Below are 24,970 nucleotides of genomic sequence, written 5' to 3' on the forward strand. Positions count from 1 at the left end.
TACTAAGCGATTGGGAGAGTACAATATAACAATAAACAGACATTTCCTGCCCACAGTGACGGGTTGGGAAAGAGTATACAGGTTGGAATTAGACATGGACTCTGTCCCTCAAGGGACTCACAATCTGAGATAGATATGTGAAATCAATCAATCAATGGTATTTACTGAGCATTGTGTGCAGAGCACTTTACTAAGCAGCTGGGAGAATTCAATAAAGAAGGTAGAGCATTTCACATAGGTTTGATTTCATCCTCTTTCCTCCTGTTTGAATTTTAGAAGAAGTGGCAAAAGGGGAAACCATAGGATCTCGGTCCCCTTCTGTTCTCTATCTACACTCACTCCCTTGGTGAACTCATTCGCTCCCACAGCTTCAACTATCATCTCTACGCCGATGACAACCAAATCAACATCTCTGCCCATGCTCTCTCTTCCTCCCTCCAGGCTCGTATCTCATCCTGCCTTCAGGACATCTCCATCTGGATGGCTGCCCGCCATCTAAAACTCAACATGTCCAAGACTGAACTCCTTATCTTCCCTCCCAAACCCTGCCCTCTCCCTGACTTTCCCATCACTGTTGATGGCACTACCATCCTTCCTGTCTCACAAGCCTGCAACCATGGGGTCATCCTCGACTCTGCCCTCTCGTTCACCCGTCACATCCAATCCATCACCAAATCCTGCCGGTCTCACTTCTGCAACATCACCAAGATCTGCTCTTTCCTCTCCATCCAAACCGCTACCCTACTCGTTCAATCTCTCATCCTATCCCAACTGGATTACTGTATCAGCCTCCTCTCCGATCTCCCATCCTCCTGTCTCTCCCCACTTCAATCCATACTTCATGCCGCTGCCCGGATTGTCTTTGTGCAGAAACGCTCTGGGCATGTTACTCCCCTCCTCAAAAATCTCCAGTGGCTACCAATCAACCTACGCATCAGGCAAAAACTCCTCACCCTCGGCTTCAAGGCTCTCCATCACCTCACCCCCTCCTACCTCACCTCCCTTCTCTCCTTCTAAAGCCCAGCCCGTACCCTCCACTCCTCTGCCACTAATTTCCTCACTATCCCTCATTCTTGCCTGTCCCGCCATCGATCCCCAGCCCACGTCATCCCCCTGGCCTGGAATGCCCTCCCTCTGCACATCCACCAAGCTAGCTCTCTTCCTCCCTTCAAAGCCCTACTGAGAGCTCACCTCCTCGAGGAGGCCTTCCCAGACTGAGCCCCCTGCTTCCTCTCCCCCTAGTCCCCTCCCCATTCCCTTCGCCTTACCTCCTTCCTCTCCCCACAGCACCTGTATATATGTATATATGTTTGTACATGTTTACTACTCTATTAATTTATTTATTTTACTTGTACATATTTATTCTATTTATTTTATTTGGTTTATATGTTTTGTTTTGTTGTCTGTCTCCTCCTTCTAGACTGTGAGCCTGCTGTTGGGTAGGGACCATCTCTATATGTTGCAAACTTGTACTTTCCAAGCGCTTAGTACAGTGCTCTGCACACAGTAAGTGCTCAATAAATACGATTGAATAAATGAATGAATGAAAGTTTGGTCATCTCTTTCTGCCACTAGATCCCATCTGGGTAAATGTGGAATAATGGTAAGAAGAAAGAGGTGTTAGAGGTTTTCTGAGAACTCACAGGCATGAAAATTCTCCTTATGCCTAACTTTGCCTCAGTTGGCTAAAATTATTCCAGGTATTCAGTGATCATCCAGGAAACATCTTTTAATGACAATGGTGACAGACCTAATCAATGAAAACTGCACCCATAATCAATTCTCAGCATCAGTGATACAGAGTTGAAGGCTCTCACTAAATTCCATTATCTAGATAGGCACACTGTCCAGTGACAAAAGATTCACTGTGGGCAAGGAACGTATTCACTGACTCCCTTTTGTACTTTCCCACTCCCTTTTGTACTTTCCCAAGCGCTTAGTATAGTGGTCTGCACACAATAAACACTCAATGAATACCATTGATTGGTTGATGAGGAGATATCAGGAGGTTAAAACACCCAATCAAGAAGGCGAGTTTTCTTACCAGAGACTCAAAATCAGAGTGTCGAGCCTATAAATCATCAAGATTAATACCTAACTGAATGTGCACAGGAAAATTGGAGTGCCTGACCTTTATGGCTGTGAGATGCTACAGTCAACAACTGGAGTTGTTCCACTAACACCAATTAAATGCAATAGTTAACATCAAGTGGCAAGCAGTGTGGCCACAGTGGAAAGAACACAGGCCTGGGAGTTAGAGGATCTCGGTTCTAATCCGGACTCTGCCCATTGCTTGTTGTGTGACCTTGGGCAAGTCACTTAATTTCTCTGTCCCTCAGTTTCCTCAAAGGTAAAATGGGGATTAAGAAGTGATAATAATAATTGTGGCATTCATCAAGGGCTTACTACATGCCGAGCACTGTTCTAAGCACTGGGGTATTCATTCATTCATTCAATTGTATTTATTGAGCACTTACTGTGTGCAGAGCACTGTACTAAGCACTTGGGAAGTACAAGTTGGTGACATATAGAGACAGTCCCTACCCAACAGCGGGCTCACAGTCTAGAAGGGGGATACAGACAACAAAACAAAATATATTAACAAAATAAAATGAATAGAATAGTAAAGATGTACAAGTAAAATAGAGTAATAGATATGCACAAACATATATACAAGTGCTGTGGGGAGGGAAAGGAGGTAAGGTGGGGGGATGGGGGGGGAGGAGGGGGAGAGGAAGAAGGGCTCTCAGTCTGGGAAGGCCTCCTGGAGGAGGTGAGCTCTCAGTAGGGCTTTGAGGGAGGAAGAGAGCTAGCTTGGCAGATGTGCAGAGGGAGGGCATTCCAGGCCAGGGGGAGGATGTGGGCCGGGGGTCGATGGCGGGACAGGTGAGAATGAGGCACAGTGAGGAGGTTAGCGGCAGAGGAGCAGAGGGTGCAGACTGGGCCGTAGAAGGAGAGAAGAGAGGTGAGGTAGGAGGGGGCGAGGTGATGGAGAGCCTTGAAGCCAAGAGTGAGGAGTTTTTGCCTCATGCGTAGGTTGATTGATAGCCACTGGAGATTTTTGAGGAGGGGAGTAACATGCCCAGAGTGTTTCTGCACAGAGATCATCCAGGCAGCAGCGTGAAGTATAGAATGAAGTGGGGAGAGACAGGAGGATGGGAGATTGGAGAGGAGGCTGATGCAGTAATCCAGTCGGGATAGGATGAGAGACTGAACCAGCAGGGTAGCAGTTTGGATGGAGAGGAAAGGGGAGGGGACTGTGTCTGACCTAATTAACTTGGGCCTATCCCAGCATTTAGAACAGTGTTTGAAACATAGTAAGTGCTCAACAAATACCATTAAAAAAAGATAGGATCAGAAATAAGCAGGTTCTAGAACACAGTAAGACCACCAGTACTGATGAACCACCCAATAATATCCAAAAAGGCACTCTATGGTGAGTTGGAAAGGGTTAATCCTAATAAAGGTGGATGCAAGAACTGTTTTAATGAGGAAATGAAGTAGAATTTCAAATGATAGGTCTAACATTTTGACTGTTAGGAGACAGTGGCAGTATACAGGCCAGCCTAGTATGCAACAATCAAATGTGCTTGGAACTGGAACTTGGAACTGAGGCTCCAGGATGACTGTCATGACAAGAGGGAAAAAAGAAAACAGTGCAAGGGACTGTGTGGGTAACAAATGCATCAAGGCAGCCAAAGGCAATCTTGACTGGCATATGATGTAGGAGAGATTATAAGTCTCACTCACACTGACCTTTTCAACACACTTCCTCACTCTGATCAAAATCTCACCATCAGCAGCATCATTTTTGAAATGAAAGTCAATTATATGCAGCTTTCAGTTCCCTGCAGAAACACTGAGAGATGGGTAAGTTAGTAGGCACAGAAAGGAAAGTTGGGGGCCGATTTTGCACCCATAATCCTTTGTTCCTCAATTGTTTATAATTAAAAATAACTTAAGGATGATCAAATTCCTTGAGCACTTGGAAGGGATGTGCTGAATCTGTGATGGATTTTGAGATGTAGTATTAATGGGTTAACCCATTTGGGCGTGGGCATAGACTCCTTCATATGACATTGTCTTCCCCTTTTAGACTGTGAGCCCCACTGTTGGGTAGGGACTGTCTCTATGTGTTGCCAATTTGTACTTCCCAAGCACTTAGTACAGTGCTCTGCACATAGTAAGCGCTCAATAAATACGATTGATGATGATGATGATGACGACATTCTGTGAAAAAAGTTTCATTTTTTCAGCTATCAAATCCAAATAGGATTTTCTTCCAAAAGGAATTCTAAGCTTGGACCACCAAGCATTTGGTTGCAGCTTCACCCTAGATTTTGCCTCAAACACCATACCCATGGTTCCCTGACAAAATGATTCAATTACATTCCCACCCTACTTCCCGCCCTAACCACCAACTTCTACCACTCACTCTCTGCTGGCCCCTTCACCTCTACCTGCAAAACACTCACATCCTTCTGATATTTTTAAAAAAACCTTCTCTAGAACTCACCGAACCCTCTGGCTAGCAACCCTTTCCTCGCACCTAAACCCAGAGATCAGGTTGTGTTAATTCATTGCCTCCACTTCCTTTCATCCGACTTCCCCTCTTGATCCACTACACTCTGGTTGTTACCCCTTTCACTCGCCTGATACCGCACACTTCAAAGTCACTGATAACCTCGCCAAATCTAATAAACTCTTTCCTAATCTCCCACTCTTTTCTCCTGGAAGTGTTTTCTGTCCTGGAGACAGTTTTCTCCTGGTTCTTCCTTCCTTACTTTCATCTTTCCTTCCTTCCTTCCTTCAATGGTGTTTACTGAGAACTTTCTGTATGCAAAATGCTTTACTAAGCTCTGTACTGAGAGCTGGGAAAAAAAATAAAGGATGAATAAAATATTCCTCCCATTCAATCTGTTCTTCTACTTTTCATCCCCTAATTGTGGCAAGGTCCTGTTCTAGTTCTTCTTTCTCATCTCACTTTGCATTCCCTCCTTTGAGGAGCTTATCTGCTGTCATGGCTTCAGTTCTCAATTTTCCAAGGATGACTCCCAAGTCTGTTTCTCCAGCCCCTACCTCTCTCTTCATCTGTAGTTTCACATTTCCTCTTGCCTCAATGAAATTTCCACATGGATGACCTGCCAGGACCTTAGACACAACATGTCCAAAACTGAACTCCTCCATCTTTCCTGCCAAATATTATCCCCTTTCCCATGATAGTTGACAATGCCACCATCCTCCTAGCTCTTAAGTTCGCCACCCTTGGTATTATTCTTGACTCCTTGATCTTATTCAAATCATTTCATTCAATCTGGTGTTGAATTCTAACAGTATAACCCCCACATTTCTCTGATTTACCCTGGGGGAGAGATGAGAATGAGACAGACACAGTGATAATGTGAGCTTGACTAGAATGAGGAGTGTGAGCAAGGGTATGCTGAAAGAAGAGAGTAGTCAAAACTGCTCAATCTTAGTGTTCTCTTATGTAGGTTGCCAGTCTTAGAAGGAAGCTATCTGGCCTTAAGTGGCCCTTTGGAATTCCCGTTATGTCATGAATTCTATACATTTTATCCTGATTTACAAATGGCATCAACAGAACACTTAAGGCCTTATTCATTAAACAATGAGTCATTTTGGCTCCCCTCTCCTTCATTCTTGCTGCTGATTAACTTATATGCATGAATTTGACTGCACTTGAAGAGACTGAATCAACAACTGGAGTGTTCATGGGTAGTGTATCAGCATATTTTAGGTAAGGGTCAAGATGCTTCATGCAAAGCATGAAAACCTAATCAAAATGCCTCTAGAAGCCAGCTTGGTGGTCTTAGTCTAGGAAGAAAACATGGAGCATTGTTAGAAATGAGACCCCATATAATGCTGTTGAATACTAACTAAACTGACCGTATGTCTTGATTTAAGTGGGACAGTCCCCAAATTTGCAGGCTGTGGTAGAAAAATATGCAAATGTCTTAGAAATGGAACTGCCCCAGTTTAATGGGTGTGCTCATATTGAAATGACTCTTCAGTTACTCTCTCAATAGAGAGGTTTGACTTTCTCATTTGGGCTGGAGTGAGCACAGATTACGTCCCAAGGTATTCTGATACTTGTGGCCTGGGTATCCCAAAATACTACTGGCCTTAAACCATATAATTCAAACCCTTTCCACACTCCTATGGGTTGCTGAGAAGTAAGGGGAAGGAGGGAAGAGGTGAGATATCCGGAGTTAGAAGAAGGGATAGGTGATTCATTTCATTTATTTAAACCAAATAAGTCATTTTAGAGATCTTAATTCGATGGCCTCTTCTAGGAATTTCCAAGGGGTCACCTTCAGGTGTTATGTAATAGTTGAAGGGGTTTTAATGTTTTTGCATCTTATTTGCATAAGTTTACAGGAACTGTGCAGTTTATTTTTAGACAATTTTCACATAAACCTGTTACGATTACTCCTCTTGAGCTTGTCATTTCTCGATTTTCCCCTTCATTACCTCTCCTCACTTATTCAGTTTCCCTATTTCAGAAGCAAACATGAAAGAAATTGGAGAGAAATCCTAATGCTGAGTCTCTCCATTTTATTTTATGTTTCTTTTAGGTGGAGATGGTGGGGCATAGAGCCACTAGGAATCTTTGCTAAGCCATATTTGAGGAAATTTTCTCAAGTCCTCTGTGCTATCAAAATAATTATTCTTCTCAGATTCTTCTGATGATACATTTCACTTCCTGAGCTACGACTATTATCCATTATCTGCTCAGTGAAGAAAGAGATTCTCCATTACCACAGTAGAAACAAAAATGGTGGAAAGCCGAAGCCAAGAGTCACATGACCTCTTTCTTCGGCCTTTCCTTAGTGCCTCATCTAGAAAAAGGCCCTCATGTTGTGATGATGTGATGTATATATTTTCTCTGCTCTATGCTTTCTGAAATCAGTCAATCCATAATATTTGTTGAGCGCCTACAGCATGCAGGGCATTAAATTAAGCTCCTGGGAAAGTACAATTGAGTACTCTCAAGCCTTCCAAGAGCTTATCATCTAATCGGGGAGATTGGAGGATGCAGGGTATTCACAAGTATTTAGAAGAAGAGAAAGATACAGTGCTATAGCTGTTATTAGCCGAAGTACGGAAGGATAAAGAAATAAATGAATAAACCTAAGTCAGGAAGATGCACGATTGCCAAATTGTACAAACATGATTTTCACTGAGCCCCACAATTCTTCTGCAAGTATTCTTATGCGCTATTATTCATTTATTAATTCATTCAACCATATTTATTGAGCACTTACTGTGTGCAGAGCACTGTACTAAGCACTTGGAAAGTACAATTTTAATTTTAGTCTCCCCCTGTTGACTGTAAGATCCTGTAAGGCTTGAGAGAACTCAATTTACTGAGTGTGCATTGGTCATTATTGAGCGTTTACTGTGTACACAGCACAATACTAAGAGCTTTAGAAAGTTCCATACAGCAGAGTGGGTAGACTCAATACCTGTCCTCAGGAAGCGCCAGATGAATACCATTGATTGATAGGGTGACTTCAGAATGGACATGGGTCTTTTTTGGAGAGTGCTTCCTGTAGGAGGTAGACTGGTAAGAGGACTTTGAAGATGGGAAGAGCTGTGATGTGGTGGATTTGAGAGGGGAAGAAGATTGAGACAGGAGGAAGAGCATCAGCAAAAAGGCGGGAGAGGCACAGTGAAAACAGCACAGGAGACACAGAGAATGGCATCTTGGGTGTAATGGAGGAAGAGAGAGAGAGAGAGAGAGCTGATGGAGAGCCTTCAAGCCAATGGCCAAAATTTTCAAGAAGAGAAATGGGTGACCACTGGAGTATTTTGAGGAATGGTGAGATGGATGTAAAATAGTATTTTAGAAAGATGATCCAAGTGGCAGAGTGGAGTATATTCTGGAGAAGGGAGGGCAGGAAACCAAGAAACTCCTGAGGAAGCTGATACAAAATCAATCAGTGGTATTTACAGAGTGCCTACTGCATGAAGAACACTGTACTAAGCATTTGGGAGGGTACAATACAACAGAGTTAGCCGACTATTTCCCTGCCAACAGTGAGAGTGCGTTTAGGGAATTAGAAAATGTTATTGCTATGACCCAACTGCAGTGTTGGAAGAAACAGTTATGCGCATGCCCATTTCACTGACTAAGGTAGGTGTATCATGGCATGAGTTTCCCTTAATGATACCTAACTGACTAAGCCTCATTTCCCTCATCCGCCTTCTCCTCTGCGTCACCAGCGCACTTGGCTGTGTAGCCCTTAAGCACTTTGATACTTATGAAAAGTGATCCAGCCCCACAGCACTTCTGAACATACTCTCCCAAGTGCTAAGTATAGTGCTCCGCACACAGTAAACACTCGATAAATGCCATCGATTGATTGATATACTTATATTCTACTATCTCCTCTCTTGATAATTTATTTTAATGTCTGTCTCCCCTGTAGACTATATAATCTGTGTGGGTAGGGAACAGATCTACTAACTCTGTTGTATCGTTCAGTGCTTGGCACAGAGTAAGTGCTTAATAAATACCATTAGTTGAATGATTGTTTGATTGATTGGTAAGGGCTGTCAGGAACAGTACCTCCACGATACAGGAGACCTGTGCCTGACATGGTGATCATGTATCTATTCCAGCACTTGGCACAGGGCACATAGTAAATGCTTAACCAGTACCAGCTATTATTAAACTGTCAAATCATAAAATTCAAATCACATACTTCACTTTGCCAAATCCTATTCATAAAGGGATAGTCAAGACAGAATAATTCACGGCAACAGCTGAATTCATTGCTGTCCTCTCCTGAGAATCAATCACATTTATTGAGAGCCTACTGTATGCAGACAACTGTACTAAGTGCTTGGGGGAGTAAAATGGAGTTAGCGGAAACAATCCCTGCTCTCAAGGAGATTACGGTATAGCCAGGAAGACAGATTCAAATACAATATACAGATAAGAGGAAGAAAAATTGGACATGTAAATGAATGAGGGCTTAAGTAGTAGAATATGAAAGACATTATGTACAGAAATGCTGCAATTGGTTGGGAGTAAAGAAGTGTAGTTTGTGAAGAAGTGTTGAGGGGGAGAAGAAACCTGGGGAAAAGAGAATATTAAATGGGGAAGGCCTCCTGGAGGAGATGCTGTTACTGAAGGGCTTTTTTCTCCATTCATGTATCCCCACTAATGTAAATGGCTATAAATTTTTCTCAAATGTATGCTATAATATGACGGAAACTGTAAACTCCTGGCAGACAGGGATTATGTCTCCCACTCAATTGTACTTTCTCAAGCACTTAGTACAGTGCTCTGCACACGTTAAATGCTCAATAAATACCATTGTTTGATTGATCTTATTATCAGAGGGGCCATTGAAGACGTGACCTTCATATTATCATCTCTTAGGAAACACTCTTGAAGGGTGGTTTAGTAAGAACAAAGCATATTTGTTTACGTGGGGTTTAGCTGGGTCTGAAACCTCATGTGTACAAATTAACTTTGCCTGAACTAAAAATGGATTAACTCCCTCATTTTCTGACGGAGAGTTCAGAGGCATCTAGGAAAACAAGTTCATTGAGACGACCGGTAGCAAGCTTGGAATGGGACGGAGATCCTAAGGGGATATTGATTTTGAAAATCTTTGTTTCTCGACACATTGTAGTAAATGAGAACATGATGACTTAAAATCAAGTAGCAGGGAGTCCTTGGCTAATAAATAAACAGAATCTTACAAGCTTACTGATCTCATGGCCACAAAAATGGGTGTTGGGGAAGTGCTGACCCAAAATATGAAAACTTCTCCCTAAATGTTTTGGATTCAATATGGCTCATGTTCTTCAATGGATCCTGAATCAAATGGCATATCAGACACAAAATAATTGGGTTTTCTGACCAGGATTTGGGAAATTTGGGTGTGTCTACACTATTAGAAGAGTCATTCGTTGGCATTGAGAATTCCAGTTGTTGTCAAGAGTATCTAGTTGTTTCCAATCTGATCAGCTCGTATCTAACCCAGCACTTAGAACGGTGCTTAGCACATAGTAAGTGCTTAACAAGTACCATAATTCTTCTTATTATTATTATTCCAATGGAATTGACCCCCCAGAAACAAAATGGTTGAATGCATGGCAATCAGCGCAAACCGAAATGTGGCTTCGTCGGCTGGATTTTCAACTCGAAAACCCAATGTGCAGTCTGGCCATGTAGAGCAGTGCTACACACCCGGACTAGAGAACTTTAATAACTTACCCCGGGATCCATAAAAATGTACTCTAAAGAGACCCTAATTACCTAAACCATATATGTTGAGCAAACGTCCAAACCTCCTCTTTCAACAGAGCAAATACTTCACTGGGTGAAGCGGGTAGGCTCAGGATCATCTGGGCTGTGGGAAAGAGTGGTACTAGTCAAAAAGCAACAGACAGGCTGCACCCAGACGTGGTGAGTGTGCAAAACAGCATTGAAATGAAATACTGCAGAAACCTAAATACAGTCCTCTTTCACTTGGGGAGTCTGCTTTGTTCTCAGGAATGTGGCATACCTCTTTAGTGCCTGCCCTTAGTTCTGACCTATGGGCCTCTCCTTCCTTTGCTACTGAGGCAAATAAGTCATAAAAAGTCCCACTTGTTTTTAAAAAAAACCGCAGAAATATTACACAAACAATATTAAGTAGGTCCTTATATGTCAAGTGGATGCAGATGTTTAATATACAAACCCTAATAAAGCAGAGTCATAGGTAGTCAGCCTAGCCTATGATACAGTCTTGGAATAAATGGGATTTGGGAGGGGCTGGCAGAAGGGTCCGTACCTCAATTACTCATGGAGGGTTTAGCACAGCCCAGGACACATAAATTGAGGGTGTCTCTGGTCTGCAGTGTGACTCAAGGAAAAGTCACTTCACCTCTTGGTGCTTCCACACTAAAGTGGCAGCAGTTTTTCCTGACCTCCGGGGTATGTGACGATAGCTCTGACTCATTTTGAAGATAACATTTTTTGTGGTATTTGCTAATAACGATGGCATTTGTTAAGGGCTTACTATGTGTCAAGCACTGTCCTGAGCTCTGGGGTAGAGAGAAGCTAACCAGGTTGGACACAGTCCCTGTTACATGGCGCTCATTGTCTTAAACCCCATTTTACAGATGAGGTCACTGAGGCACAGAGAAGTGAAGTGAATTGCCGAAGGTCACACACCAGACAAGTGGTGGAGCGGGGATTTTGAACCCAGGTCCTTCTGACTCCCAGGCCCATGCTCTATCCACTAGGCCACACTGCTTTCACTTGTGCACCAAATCGTCATGATACCTCTGAAGGAATCTTTCACTTTGAGGTGGAGCAGAAAGGCAGGGCAGGTAGTGAATCCAATTTAATTCATAAGGGTTAAGTGCAGAACTGTCTATTGGCAGGGGGCTGGATTAGATGACCTCTTGTAGACACTTGGTGCCTGCTACGGCACAGCCTGACTTAGGGGCGCTGGTCCTGACCCTATTTGTTGAATCTCTACCTACCCTTCAGGCAAGTTATTTCATCTTTCCGACTTCATTCTCCTAGATTGTTAATTAGGACAAAAATTCCCAGCTGCTCCACATGTTTTAAAACATTTAGGACTTCAGACTCCTTAGAAGTTCGTCGAAATGTGAATTCAAAGTATTATATTGGGCCTTCACTAATAAACTGAATTGGCTTACACTCTAGTACAATATTTCTCCATCAGAAGCCATCCATGCATGTCCCTAGTAATTCTGGGGGGAATACATGCAGGCTCTAACAGGAGGCAAGCGAACTCAACACCTCAACAGACACATCAACGAACATGCAGACCAGTTACTTTCAACACCAAACAGATTGTTCCAGGACTTTCATGAACAGCCATGCTTTACATCACTTTGGGAGGTTCCCATGAGGGGAATGGAAAAGCTTCAACATTAGGACTTAAAGAAAGCACAAAAAAATTCCAAGTGAGTTCTACTCTTCCAGTGGCAAAGACCACAGAAATAATGCAAGTATCAAGATAGGACAACCACTCTATAACATCTGTAAAATAGCTCTTTACCAAGCCTTACCTTGAAAGGGCGTTCCTAAAGACAAAGCCTTCGAAGGACCATGTTCATTCACCCATGATGCTTTTGGCAGGTCCCAGGGAAAGCTAGGAGGCTGTACAGTTATCTCCCTTGATGTAATTCTAAACTATACAACCTACTACCTCAACCTGGGTACCGGCATTCCAAGGGTCATTTCTTGGGATCAAAAGTTAAGAGTCAGTCTACCCGCCTTCCTTGGGCTGTCACTGATGGCTCAGCCGTTAGAAGAAAAAAACCTATCTTCAAACCAAAGGTGCAGGGTTAAAGAAAATAAAGAGAAATCTTGGTCCTAGATCCTTTATTCTGCAAACAGAAAGGTTGGGAAAAAAAATGAGGGGATTGGGCCACATGGTTGCTCCCCAAAATTATGGTTATTTTGATGTGACAGCACAGTGGTTCGGGTTATGCGGAAGTAATGTTATGGTCTGTTACATGCACTGCCTATACTTGGAAAGGGGAAGAAACTTGAACTTGGCTACCTGTTGGAAGGACTAGGAAAAAGCACTTTTGGGGAAATTGTCATCCATCCTAGACCATCTCGTAAAACATCATTACATAAGGAAATGACATGATCAAGAACAAAGTGGACAGTTTTCGCCATCTGAAAGACCCCAGAAGACTTATGGAGGCCATGCTACAAGTGAGTTACACTTGTACGTATTTACAGAATATAAGCTTCATAGCAAGTGAATTTGTGATTTTCCAGAATATAAGCTTCACAGTGCATATTGATCACATATTTAACACTTACAAGCTCAGCCACACATTCAGCTAATCTCTCACAATAACTTTTTAATTTAGCTATGACAAAGTTTATCTCCAAGAACCACACTTGGTAAACTCTGCACCCACCTCTCCATTGTCTGGAGAACACCAACCATGATTCCATCACCACTATAAGGACAGAGGATTTAGAGCATCGGTGAAGCTGTAAAATATCCAGTCCATGAGTAAATGCTTTCAAATCCCATAATCACAGGCAACCAGTAACCTCTGAAGCATAATTACCAACTTGCTAAAAATAATACCTGGACTTCATATTATTATCTGTCTCCCCCTTTAGACTATAAGCTCATTGTGAGCAGGGAACGTTTCGCTAATTCGGTTGTATTGTACCCTCCCAAGCACTCAGTACAGTGCTCTGAACATAGTAAACACTCAATACTGATTGATTGATCGATTGATTCCTCAGTTCAGAATAGTTCTCCTTATTGAGCCATAGCAATTTCTTCCTGCATTGCTCTATTAATCAAGTCATCTCCTCGGTGAAGTCTTCCCAGATTAACCTCACAAATCTCTAGGCCCTCCAATTTCCATCCATATATTATCAGCATTTATCTAGATCTCTAGACAAAAGGCCTGTGTGTGTCCATTCGCTGGGCTCTTGTGGTGTTTCTCTAATTTGGAAGGTATTTCCCTTACGTTGTGTGTCTTTGTGCAGTTGTGTTATGCCTCCCTCTACTTCCATGTAGGATTCTGGAAAGGATGGAGACCTAGCTTTTTTTTTTCTCCTTTCGTTACTTTCCATGGATCCAAGCCTAGGACTCTGCTCAATTCCACAGGGTTGACCGACTGAATGACCCACCCAACACTTCCCTGCATGGAAATTCCAGAATTTTCTCAAATCATCAAGGGACCTTATTCCTCACAGGTAGGCCACAGGGGACGGGAGGTTAAGAGCCATTTCCAGGAAGGTCCCCTGGCTTGACTCTTGGATTATCAGGGTTGGGGGGGGATGAGGTCTCTGGACTGACAGCAGAGGCAGCACAGTTGAATATGGTAATGATGAAGATTATGGTGTTTGTTGAACACTTACTATGTGCCAGGCACTGTACTAAACAACAGGGTCGATTCAAGATAATCAGGTAGGACACAGTCCGAGTCCAACAGTTCAGCTGAGATTTTCCACTGATCACCATTTTGGGTTAACACAAAACTCAGATAGTAAAACTCCCACCAATCTATAAGTTTCATGTTGGCCGGAATGGTGTCTACCAATTCTATCGTACTGTAATAATAATAATAATGATGATGATGGTATTTGTTAAGTGTTTACTATGTGTCAAGCATTGTACTAAGTGCTGGGGTGGATACAAACAAAAAGGGTTGGACACAGTCCCTGTCCCATGTGGGGCTCACAGTTCAATCCCCATTTTACAGATAAGGTAACTGAGGAACAGAGAAGTGAAGTGACTCGCCCAAGGTCAAAGACCACACAAGTGGCAGAGCCAGGAATAGAACCCATGACCTTCTGACTCCCAGGCCCGTGCTCTATCCACTCTGCCACTGTATTCTCCCAAGAACTTCATAAAGTGCCTGGCACCCAGTAAGCACTCAATAAATACCACCGATTGATTGACAGATCAAGTTAACCAAATCCAGACTCTGGGCCACTTAGGAATTCAGGGGACCATTTTGTCATTCCCCAATTTGCTCTATAACTGGAGTCAAAAATCTCACAAAGATTTTCCAATTATTAGAGCCCAGGGTTGAGGGATAGAGAATGAGGACTTTCCATGTAATGGAGACAAATTCCTAAAAGCAACAGGGCTCCCATTTTCTCCCACTGAATGTACCTAAATCGAGACACGTCATCAGTATAATATGTCCTGCCATCAAAAGGATAGTGACTAGATTCCCTTTTAGAGAATCCGAAGGAATATTCACATCTTCAGTTAACCTCACTTTGTGGACTCAGAGATACTTGGACGTGGGATACTTGGATGTGAAGAACCAATCTTTCTCTGGGACTATTCTTGCTTTTGAGAGGTTTGGCCAGGGAATACTAATAGATTTTAATGCCCTCTTATTTTGATTGTGCGAATTTCTTTGTTTATTTACACTGATTTTAGCCCATTATCATATATTTACTCAATTAGTGCAATTACATTCATTATGCAATTAGTGTAAATATTTGCAGTCGTGTAACAGCAACGCGTAATTATGATATGGAATGATGTCATAAAATTCCTATTGGAAACAGAGCAATTAAAACACAAACTGCAAAGAGAAGGAGATGGTGAGTCCTTCAGTTCATTACACTGAGATTGCCAAAGTCCTTCAGGGACTTCTCAACAGGGGTTCCACATAGGTGGAAATAGATTTGGGGATCAATCTGTCACAAATTGGGATTTGAGCTGACTCTATCCACACCCCTCAAAATATATCAAATCTTTGACTCTCTGAATAGCATGGGATGGATTCCCTATGTGCAAGACCTTTGAAGAATTGGTCTGAATGTCAAATGAAGACCTAAAGATACTACCTCATGCATCTGTTTCTTTCCCAGAACTTAGTACAATGTTCGGTGATAAATACTATTACTGGAATCCACCTGAGCACTTAGTACAGTTCCTGGCACGTAGCAAGTGCTTAACAAATACTGTAACTACTACTAGATGCTCCTGAAGATGTAAGAAACCAAAACAACTCAGAAGCATCTGTTGAATCTTTTGAGCACTTCAAGGGAGTATACTGTAGTGCACTGAGCACTGTACCAATGCAAAATGACAACTTGGCTGTGAAGAGACCTGGGTTCTAATGTCGACTCTGCTGCTTGTCTGCTGTGTGGCCTTGGACAAGTCATTTTACTTCTCTGTGCCTTAGTTACCTCATCTGTAAAATGGGGATTAAGTCTGTGAGTCCCATGTGGGATATGAATTGTGTCTGACCTGACTAGTTTGTATCTACCCCTGGCACGTAGTATAATGCCTGGTACATAGTAAGCATTTAACAAATAACATTAAAAAAAAAAAGAATCCAAATGCACCATACAGAAATTGTCATCTGAATTCTGAAAAAATTGCACTTGTAAAATGCTGCGGCTGGAAATGAGTAAGAGTTTTTGTTTCATTTCTAGGAGGAAACAATCACTTCCAATAAGCCACTGAAATGAGGGATATGGACTTTATAAAGAGACAGGGATATTGAGTGCTTAGTTTTTCTCTTTTCACTAAGGCGAACCTAGAAAATGAATCGCACCTTTTCTAAGAAATTCCATGCAGACTATCCACAAATCTCCTAAGGAGCAAGTGGTTTGGAATCAATTGAGTTGAATCAATTGAGTTGAATCAATTCTATTCAAAAGCTCTGTCACAACGAGAACCCAGAATGTCCTGGTTCCCTGACCACTGGACGATAGGGATCCTTGCTCTGTAGCCATCATTTCCTCACTGAAATTCCAAGGAATTTCTCCTCCTAGCTTGCTTTAAAATGATCGGAGGATGCTACGAGAGCTTCCACATACCCACCAAGAGCCTACCTACTGTGGGTATACATTTCACATTCCTAGCTGCCTCTTTTTCGTCCTTGGTTCATCCATTAGATGGCAACCACTTCAAAGATGCACTTGAACTCTACTAGCTATTTTGCTGCCTGGGTGTGTGCTCCCCTGGGGCAAAGTAATAAACATGACAAACACCAAAGAGGAGGAAACAGAGAATTTTTCCCCTAGATTTAGTGTTCTACAAATCCCTAATAAAAACAGAAACATCTTGGCAGGTTGAGGAATAGCTGGGATATACATTCAAACGGCCTTGAAGCTTTGCAGAACCAGCTCAAAGGAAAACACATGAACATTGACATCCTCTGGGCCCAGCCTTTGCAGAAGCAGTGTGGTCTAGTGGATAGAGCATGGACCTGGAAGTCAATCAATCAATCAATCAATCGTATTTATTGAGCGCTTACTATGTGCAGAGCACTGTACTAAGCGCTTGGGAAGTACAAATTGGCATCACATAGAGACAGTCCCTACCCGATAGTGGGCTCACAGTCTAAAAGGGGGAGATAGAGAACAGAACCAAACATACCAACAAAATAAAATAAGTAGGATAGAAATGTACAAGTAAAATAAATAAATAAATAAATAGAGTAATAAATATGTACAACCATATATACATATATACATATGGTCAAAAGGACCTGGGTTCTAATCCCGGCTCTGTCACTCATAGGCTGTGTGACCTTGGGCAAATCATCTAACTTCTCTGTGCCTTAGTTACCACATCTGTAAAATAGGGGATTAAGACTGTGAGCCCAATATGGGACAGAGACTTTGTCCAACCTGATTAGCTTGTATAATAATAATAATAATAATGGTATTTGTTAAGCACTTACTATGTGCCAAGCACTGTTCTAAATGCAAGGGTAGATACAAGGTAATCAGGTTGTCCCATGTGGGGCTCACAGTCTTAATCCCCATTTTACAGATGAGCTACCTGAGGCACAGAGAAGTGAAGTGACTTGCCCAAGGTCACACAGCAGACAAGTGGTGGAGCCGGAATTAGAACCCATGACCTCTTCCCACTAACTCACGCTGCTTCTACTGTATCTATGCTAGAACTTAGTACAGTGCCTGGCATATAGTTAGCACTGAGTGTGGCTCAGTGGAAAGAGCTCAGGCTTTGGAGTCAGAGATCATGGGTTCAAATCCCGGCTCTGCCAATTGTCAGGTGTGTGACTTTGGGCAAGTCACTTAATCAATCAATCAATCAATCGTATTTATTGAGCGCTTACTGTGTGCAGAGCACTGTACTAAGTGCTTGGGAAGTACAAATTGGCAACATATAGAGACAGTCCCTACCCAACAGTGGGCTCACAGTCTAAAAGACTTAACTTCTCTGTGCCTCAGTTACCTCATCTGTAAAATGGGGATTAAGACTGTGAGCCCCCCATGGGACAACCTGATCATCTTGTAACCCCCACAGTGCTTAGAACAGTGCTTTGCACATAGTAAGCGCTTAATAAATGCCATTAAAATATAAAATAAATTAATAAATAAAATACCATAAAAATATAAAATAAAAAAGACCTTATTCTCTTGTGATAAACAATGTATCACAAATCACAAGCATCCCAATCTCTACAATAAGGGAATCTATGCCTGCATTGTCCTAATAGGATAGTGTCCCAGTCAACCAATCAATCAATCAGTGGTATTTATTGAGCACTTACTGTATACAGAGTTCTTTACTATGCCCGTAGTACTGTAATAATAATAATAATAATAATAATAATAATGATAATTCTGGTATTTGCTAAGTGCTTTCTATGTGCCAGTCACTGTACTAAACGCTGGGGTGGATATAAGCAAATAGGGTTGGACACATGAGGCTCACAGTTTCAATCCCCATTGTACAGATGAGGGAACTGATTCACAGAAAAGCTAAGTGACTTGCCAAAGGTCACACAGCAGAGATGTGGCAGAGCCGGGATAAGAATCCATGGCCTTCTGACTCCCAGGCTTATATTCTATCCACTATTCCATGTTGCTTCCCCATCTGTACTCATCTGCAAAATGGGGATTCAATACCTGTTCTCCCTCTTAGACTGTGAGAACCATGTGAGGCTTAGTATAGTCCTCGGCACATAGCAAGAGCTTAACAAATACAACTATTATTATTATTATTATTATTATTATTATTATTATTATTATTATTATTAACCCATTCTGAACTAAATGGTGTCCAGAAGAAGACTGGGAACCTCCTCTTCTCACCTCCGAAATAAAAAGCAAGAATTGGACCTGAATTTCCAAATTCTTCTTTTGATGGCCCACCCAACCCTGATTCCTTATCAAACCTTGACACCAGTTTAGCTGTTAATATTAATACCCCCAAAATAATCTGACTGAAATTCCTGATCATATTTTCGATCATAAGGAACGATGATGGCTCAGATTAATTTTCACCCAAGTCGTCTAGGAGGTTGAAACAGAACTAATTCATTTTAGTTTGGTCTGAAGCTATTTTCTTTTCCAGTTCTACTTCATCTCACAATAAGGGGAGGCTTAAGTGGCAAGAGAAAAATGACTTCCATCCCCTCATGGCAGACATTTTGAAGACAAACAAAACAATCTAAAGGAAGAGTCCTTCAGCTGGCCGGGGTGACAACTGCTGGTCACATCTGTTCCCCAATAATTTTGTTCATGGTGAAAGAAAACACCTGACTCCAAAACACCTGACTCCACCAGGAAATGTGGCTTGTCCATCTCTCTGCAAGTCTGTTAACTGTAGTTGGGGAACAGCGAGAGAGAGAGAAGCTGCCAGACCGGTGGGGGAGGTATGGAGGGGCAAAGCTTCTGGAATAATGGTCTCATAAACAAGTCACTGTCACTTTCCAGAGAAAACCGCAAATAACTCTGTTCACATACCAATTAATCAATCTTTGGGGAAGCAAAACAAAACCAGGTCTGGCGAAATGCTTACTCATCTATCAGCGGCTGGATATTAGAATGAACCGACCTATGGGTCCCTCTCGCCAGTCACCTGTAATCTTAGTTTATTCAGTCTGACACCTGAGATCTGTTATTCAGGCCAACCCAGGAGTATTTTTCTTCTAACCAAAAAAGAAAGCAAAGAAAAACAACAAAAGACCCAGAATAGAGTCCTGCAGGGCCACAGCACCACCTTAACTTCTCGTTCTGGAGGAGTGATTAAAGTCTCCCCCACCCCACCCTGACACCATCGCCTTTTATGGCAGGTAAAATGGCATAAATAAAAGTCCTGCGTCTTGTGAGATCGCCCACAGACACATACCTATAGACACAAGCTTGTGTGGAATATCACCACAAGTTCGGATCTACGGGTTTGTGGCAACAGGCTCCAGAGTCTTCTCTCTTTTGGGGTGGGGGTGGGGGGTGTTGGGTGTGTCTGTGGATGAAACTGTGAGAAGCTGTTAGTAAATTTCCGCCTTGATCCAAAGAGGGAAACCTATGACCCTCCATGGCCAAGCCACGGCTTCCAAATCCCCCTCCGTCGCTCCCCACCGCCACCCCCGTGAATTCAACCCATGCAGTGCAGGGTGACCAGGATATATTTCAGGGTGTCGCCCCTGTTCGTGGAAATACTTGCCCCTCAAGGGTTTGCATCTAGCAGTACTGTACATGCACACTCAGTAAGGGCATTTCTTGGATTTGTGTGAGAGACTCACAAAGTCACTAAAAAAAAAAAAAAATGGAAGTTGTTTTCCTTTCCAAAACCATCCTTTGATGAAAGAGTTTCCTTCTGTCCCATTTTCTCTTCAGCCCCCGGCACCCACCCAAGCTTCTTTCTCATTCCATTTTGGCAGATTTAGGAACAACTGGAAAAAACTAGCAAGTGCTACTAATGCAGGCGGCCTTCATTTCCAGAAAATAATCACCATTTTATATGGGACTGTATTTAAATCGAAATGACAACTTCAATTTGAAGATCAGTCTGAATGGTAGTGCTGAGCAAAGAGAAAGGAGGTGTGGATTTGGGGGCGTGCGTGCATTGTGTGGGTGAATGCGCATAACACGTGCAGGTGCTTTCTGTGCATGAGGGTGAATTGTGAGCACGCTTTGCTGTGTGTTTGTATTAGCCAAATGTGGGTGCACCTGCACATGAACTAAGCACTCAGTACAGTGCTCTGCACAAAGTAAGTGCTCAACAAATACGACTGATCGATTGATGTGTCTGTGTGTATAGGTGTGTGTACCTATTTCATCATGTCACCCAGAAACCCCAACCTCTGTAGCTCTGAAAAATTCCCACGTATAAAGTTGATCCTGGCTGATACTGTTCACTCTCCCTTGGAATTGCCAAGGACGACCTATAAAATATTTGCATGTTTTCACGGTTTGAGCAGAGGGCAAGAGGCAACACAGGTCATCAGGATGCAGGTTCCCATTATTACCTCCTGGTGACAAGGGCAGTGTCACTGTGGTCGGGGAATGTACATGTTTATTTTCATTCTGTGCACTTGGTGCAGTGCTCTGCACATAGTAAGTGCTCAATAAATACAATTGTATGTATGAATGAATCATGCACGGGGATGGGGAAAAAGTGGCCATCTCTGGTGTTCTTCCAGAGGGACTGGCCCTGGGTCTCTTTGGCTAGTAGGCCCAGCCAAGGAAATATGAAATATCTTTCCCCTTATCAATGGGAAGAGCTTTCCAATGGCACTGAGGTCGGGATTTGCTTCTTCCTGCCCTCCTGCACTCTGGGGCTCTCTGTCCAGAGGCCCTGGTGGTGAACTGAAGCCCCAAGGTCACTGAGGCCAAACTAGAAAGATACACCGACCGGATGGATCCGAAGGAGCCCCACTCCCAAACAAATCCCAAAATATGGGGTGGGAAGAGAGGGTTTCCGAGGACTCAAAGTTCTAGCTTCTCAGGCTCACCCTCTCGGCCCTTTAATCCCCGACAAGTGGCCGTTATAGGGTCTGTTGTCTCTTCTCTACCGTTCTCATCAACGGGAATGGGAATTTGGGTTGGATCTGCTGGGCCTACCTCAGCTTAATCCAGTTCCCAACAAGAACCGCTCTTGGCAACAATCCCATGGGCTCCTTTGAGGTCACAGAGTCCCATCCATCTCTTGCCAAAATGCTCTTTCTTCCTTTGTCTAAAGGGGCACCTCTCTTTGTGGTGAATGCTCTCACCCACTCCCCGCCCCCTCCCTGGCACTGGACATCTTTTATCTTTATTCCTTCCCGAGAACGTGCAACAGAAACAGGGTTGTTTGGGAGCGAGCCACCCGACTGCCTTTAAGGAGGTTTAGAACATCCTGGATATATCCTAATTCATTCATTAAAATGGAAAGGGTTGCACACATGTTCCTGAAAAGAATAAGAACTCATTTTTTAGAAGCAATGTTTGTAAAAGGGTGAATCGGGAAATGTCCAGAAAGCAGACAGTTACTCAAATAGGCACGGCTCTGTCAATTGGACCCACCCTCTTTGCCTTCCTCGGCGGACACAGAAAGGAGTTCAGAGAATTAATTTCACACGGGACCATTTCTCTATCTTTCTGAGACAAATGGCTGGGCCAGAGGAATTCTAGCAGTTCCTAGCCCTTTAGGGCTTTGAGAAAATTAATTGCTTTCAAGTGCAGGAATTGAAAAAAAAAATCCGAACACCACCCATCCAGACTACAGAGAGAAGACCCAGTCAAATTTCAGAATCGGTCATAATGACTGCCGAAAAGGATACCTTATCTTTTTCCCGTTCTGCATGCTGCCAGGGGCAAAAGTAAGAATTTAATTCACTGGAATATTTTTACTTGGCATCTCAAAGGGACTTTTAAGAAAGTATTATGGAGTTCTCTTTGGGAAACCCAGAGTTAGACTCTGAAGAGTGGTTGCCAACATCACAGGATTAATTCAAGAGGAGAGAATCAAATTTACCAATCCAGATGATAGGGACAATATGAATGCAGTGAGAGGTGTTTTGATTCAGCTAAGAGAAAAATCACCTGGGTGGGGAAAGCTAAAGTCTTTCACTGACTGCTTGTCCCAAATGTAAATGGTTCCAGGACAGTGTCCATGCTACGGCACTGATCACCCAGGGCCAAAGTGAAAACATTGATTACAGCGCAGAGCATGATTCCATAATCACTGGGCTACATATCGGGCCTAACCGCATGAAGCTCAAAGTGCATTAGAAAGTTGGAGAAGACTAGGAAGGGGGTGGAAATGACCAACCAAATTGAATTTGAATTGAAATACTCTGCGGCTGAATGGGGAGATATACTCCCGATTCCGGGCCAGGGAACATTTTTCCTAACAGTCTTGAAGGGCTTTGGTCTGTAAGTGGCCCAGAAAGCGCTCACATTGAAAAACGTTCATTTGCAAAGAAATTCCCCTTCGACACCTAGCCGTACACCATGGCTCCTAGCCCATTTCTTGGGCTGCACCCATCTCTTCTTTCCCCCATAAGAAAACGACCCCACCGCTCCTAATTCATCTTTAAGCTAAGCGCTCTGGGAAGCACACATTGCTTTTGCAAACGCAATTATTTTTCAGAATAACATTTTTTAAAACTTCTCAATATAAGCCTGCAATAGCTAAGGAGAAACAGGTTTCTAAAAAAGATGGAAATTTCATTACCTGCAAGGAGGAGCTGTAGATGAACTCGATTTCAAACCTGCGGCCATCTTGCTAGGCCTGAGAGCAGCAAAATCGCCCACATCTGGAAAACAAAACCGTGTTGTTGTTTATGGTAAATGAACAAAGGAATTTTTTCAAATCCACCTTAATTTTTCTGGACGCTGGATCAGGACTAAGCCAAAGCAGGGAGGACAGAGGCAAATGTTCAATAAATATCATTGATTGATCAATCGATTGAAATAAAATAGCACTTAAAATTCAAAATTAGAGGCATTCATTTACCCCATTTTTCACGCTGCGGGAAAAACAATACAAAATCTTTGAAAATCAAAGGCCGTTGTGGTTTACCTAGCAATCCCCAGCTCGTGGTGGGCCCTGGGGATAAGTCAGGGGCCTGATCCCAGAGGAATTGTGAGTTTATCCCAAAACATTTCCCAGCTTTTAGGTTTGGGAAGAGCCAGGCACTTGTCTAAACAATGAGTGGGAGCAAGAATCCCACTCTTTCCACAAGCCCGGTGAACTAAAGGAGAATCAAACTGGGGGATGATTACCTGGACCGAGGTAGCATCATCAAGTCCGCGTTCTAACTTTTTGACTCTTTGAAAGCATTCTGAAGTAATGATTTCCCTCCGCAGATGGGATGGTTGGAGAGAAGCACAATCCCTCATTCTGGTGGATTCATGGAGTCTTTTCTCCTCTCCACCCCTGCAGGATTCTTGGCTCCCTTTCCACCTTCCTTTCATTGGCCATGTTTTAGACGCCGGTTTTGCCTTTCATTTTATTGTTCCTTTAGTAATGTAAAAGCGAACTAACCCTGCAGCTGCCTGCAAGGAGGGGAAAAAAATTACTTGAGTTTTGCCCAGCCGTGGACTTGAACACCAGATACGTTGTGATGTCAGCATAACGGCACCGACAGCAAGATTTCCTCTCTCACTCTTTTTTCCTTTCCTTTTTTAAAGGTGTACCCCTCCCATTCAGGATCATGGAACACCAATTTGGTTCTAAGGGGCGGGGGAGATAAATTCATCTTGGACTTCTATTTGAGCCCAGTCAAAGCTATAGGCTTCACATCTGCCTGAGAGTTATGGAACAGAGAGAGAGCGGTTCTGTTCAGCCTCCCTGTGGCATTCCAGTTTTTTTAGCAGCAATTCCCCTGCCACCCTTTACCGCCCTCATTTTGGCCAAAAGTCGCCAAAACCAAAGCAGCATGTCCTGGCCCTGCCTTTCTCCAAAGGTAATTTGTCTTGTGCTAAGTAGCATCCAGATCCTCGATCGATGCCATTCTGAGGGGTTTACAGACTACAACGTGGCAAGATTCTGTCAAACGGGCCAACTTAGGGGTCTGTAGGCACTTTCTACCTGATCGAGGCTGAATCATAGTCGATGCAGGAAAGACAGGCCAGAGAAAGAGGGAAAGCAGTGCCAGCAGGTCTTTCGGGTTCCTTTTAGCTAAACAGAAAATTAGAATTGGGACCAATTAGAATGGGTAGAATTTGGAAGTCATCCTAAAATAAACACCGTCCCGGGAAGTGAAATAGGAAAATGGGAGGCTTTGTAAAACTAGAAGAGGAACTTGAAAAACAGCCCCACAGACGCTGGAATGGGCAGGATAGAGCGTGGGAAATCAGAAAGATTTCTCCCCATTTCGTTGGGTATTTGTGGAGGACTTTTCAGGGCAGAAACTGCAACTTGCTGAGCACAGAGGACTAAAACCCCATAGCCAACCAGAACGCCAACTGCCTCAGAGTTCGATACAGCAGAAATATCAGGCAAATCTCTTTCGAGCGATAAAACAAAGAAGAAATGTCAGTCACAAGTTTTGTGTGCAGCTGGGGAAGGGAAGAGGCTACTTTCAGTTCAGAGAAGAGTAAGTTTGTACAAAATTGTTATCCTGGATTTTGTTTTGTTTTGTTTTTTGGAATAGTAAACCAAGATACCACTGCCCGAGATCTTTTCTATCACAAGGGAGAAGCAAAGTATGCAACATTTTCTTGACTTAATTCAACATCGGGTTCTAAAATGGAAGCAGAAGATGCAAAATTTCA

The 24,970-nt window shown here is 42.9% G+C and overlaps 1 long non-coding RNA gene across 1 annotated transcript in view; it reads right to left on the reverse strand.

The window, feature by feature from the left end:
- The window catches only part of LOC119934050, a 64,807-nt gene extending 41,812 nt beyond the window's left edge, over nt 1-22,995 (reverse strand). Inside the window, exon 1 of the long non-coding RNA XR_005452849.1 lies at nt 22,926-22,995. This is a non-coding gene — a long non-coding RNA (uncharacterized LOC119934050). The remainder of the gene's footprint in view (nt 1-22,925) is intronic.
- Nucleotides 22,996-24,970: the final 1,975 nt, after the last annotated feature.

This window comes from Tachyglossus aculeatus, chromosome 11, assembly GCF_015852505.1.
Source record: "Tachyglossus aculeatus isolate mTacAcu1 chromosome 11, mTacAcu1.pri, whole genome shotgun sequence".
Lineage (NCBI taxonomy): Eukaryota > Metazoa > Chordata > Mammalia > Monotremata > Tachyglossidae > Tachyglossus > Tachyglossus aculeatus.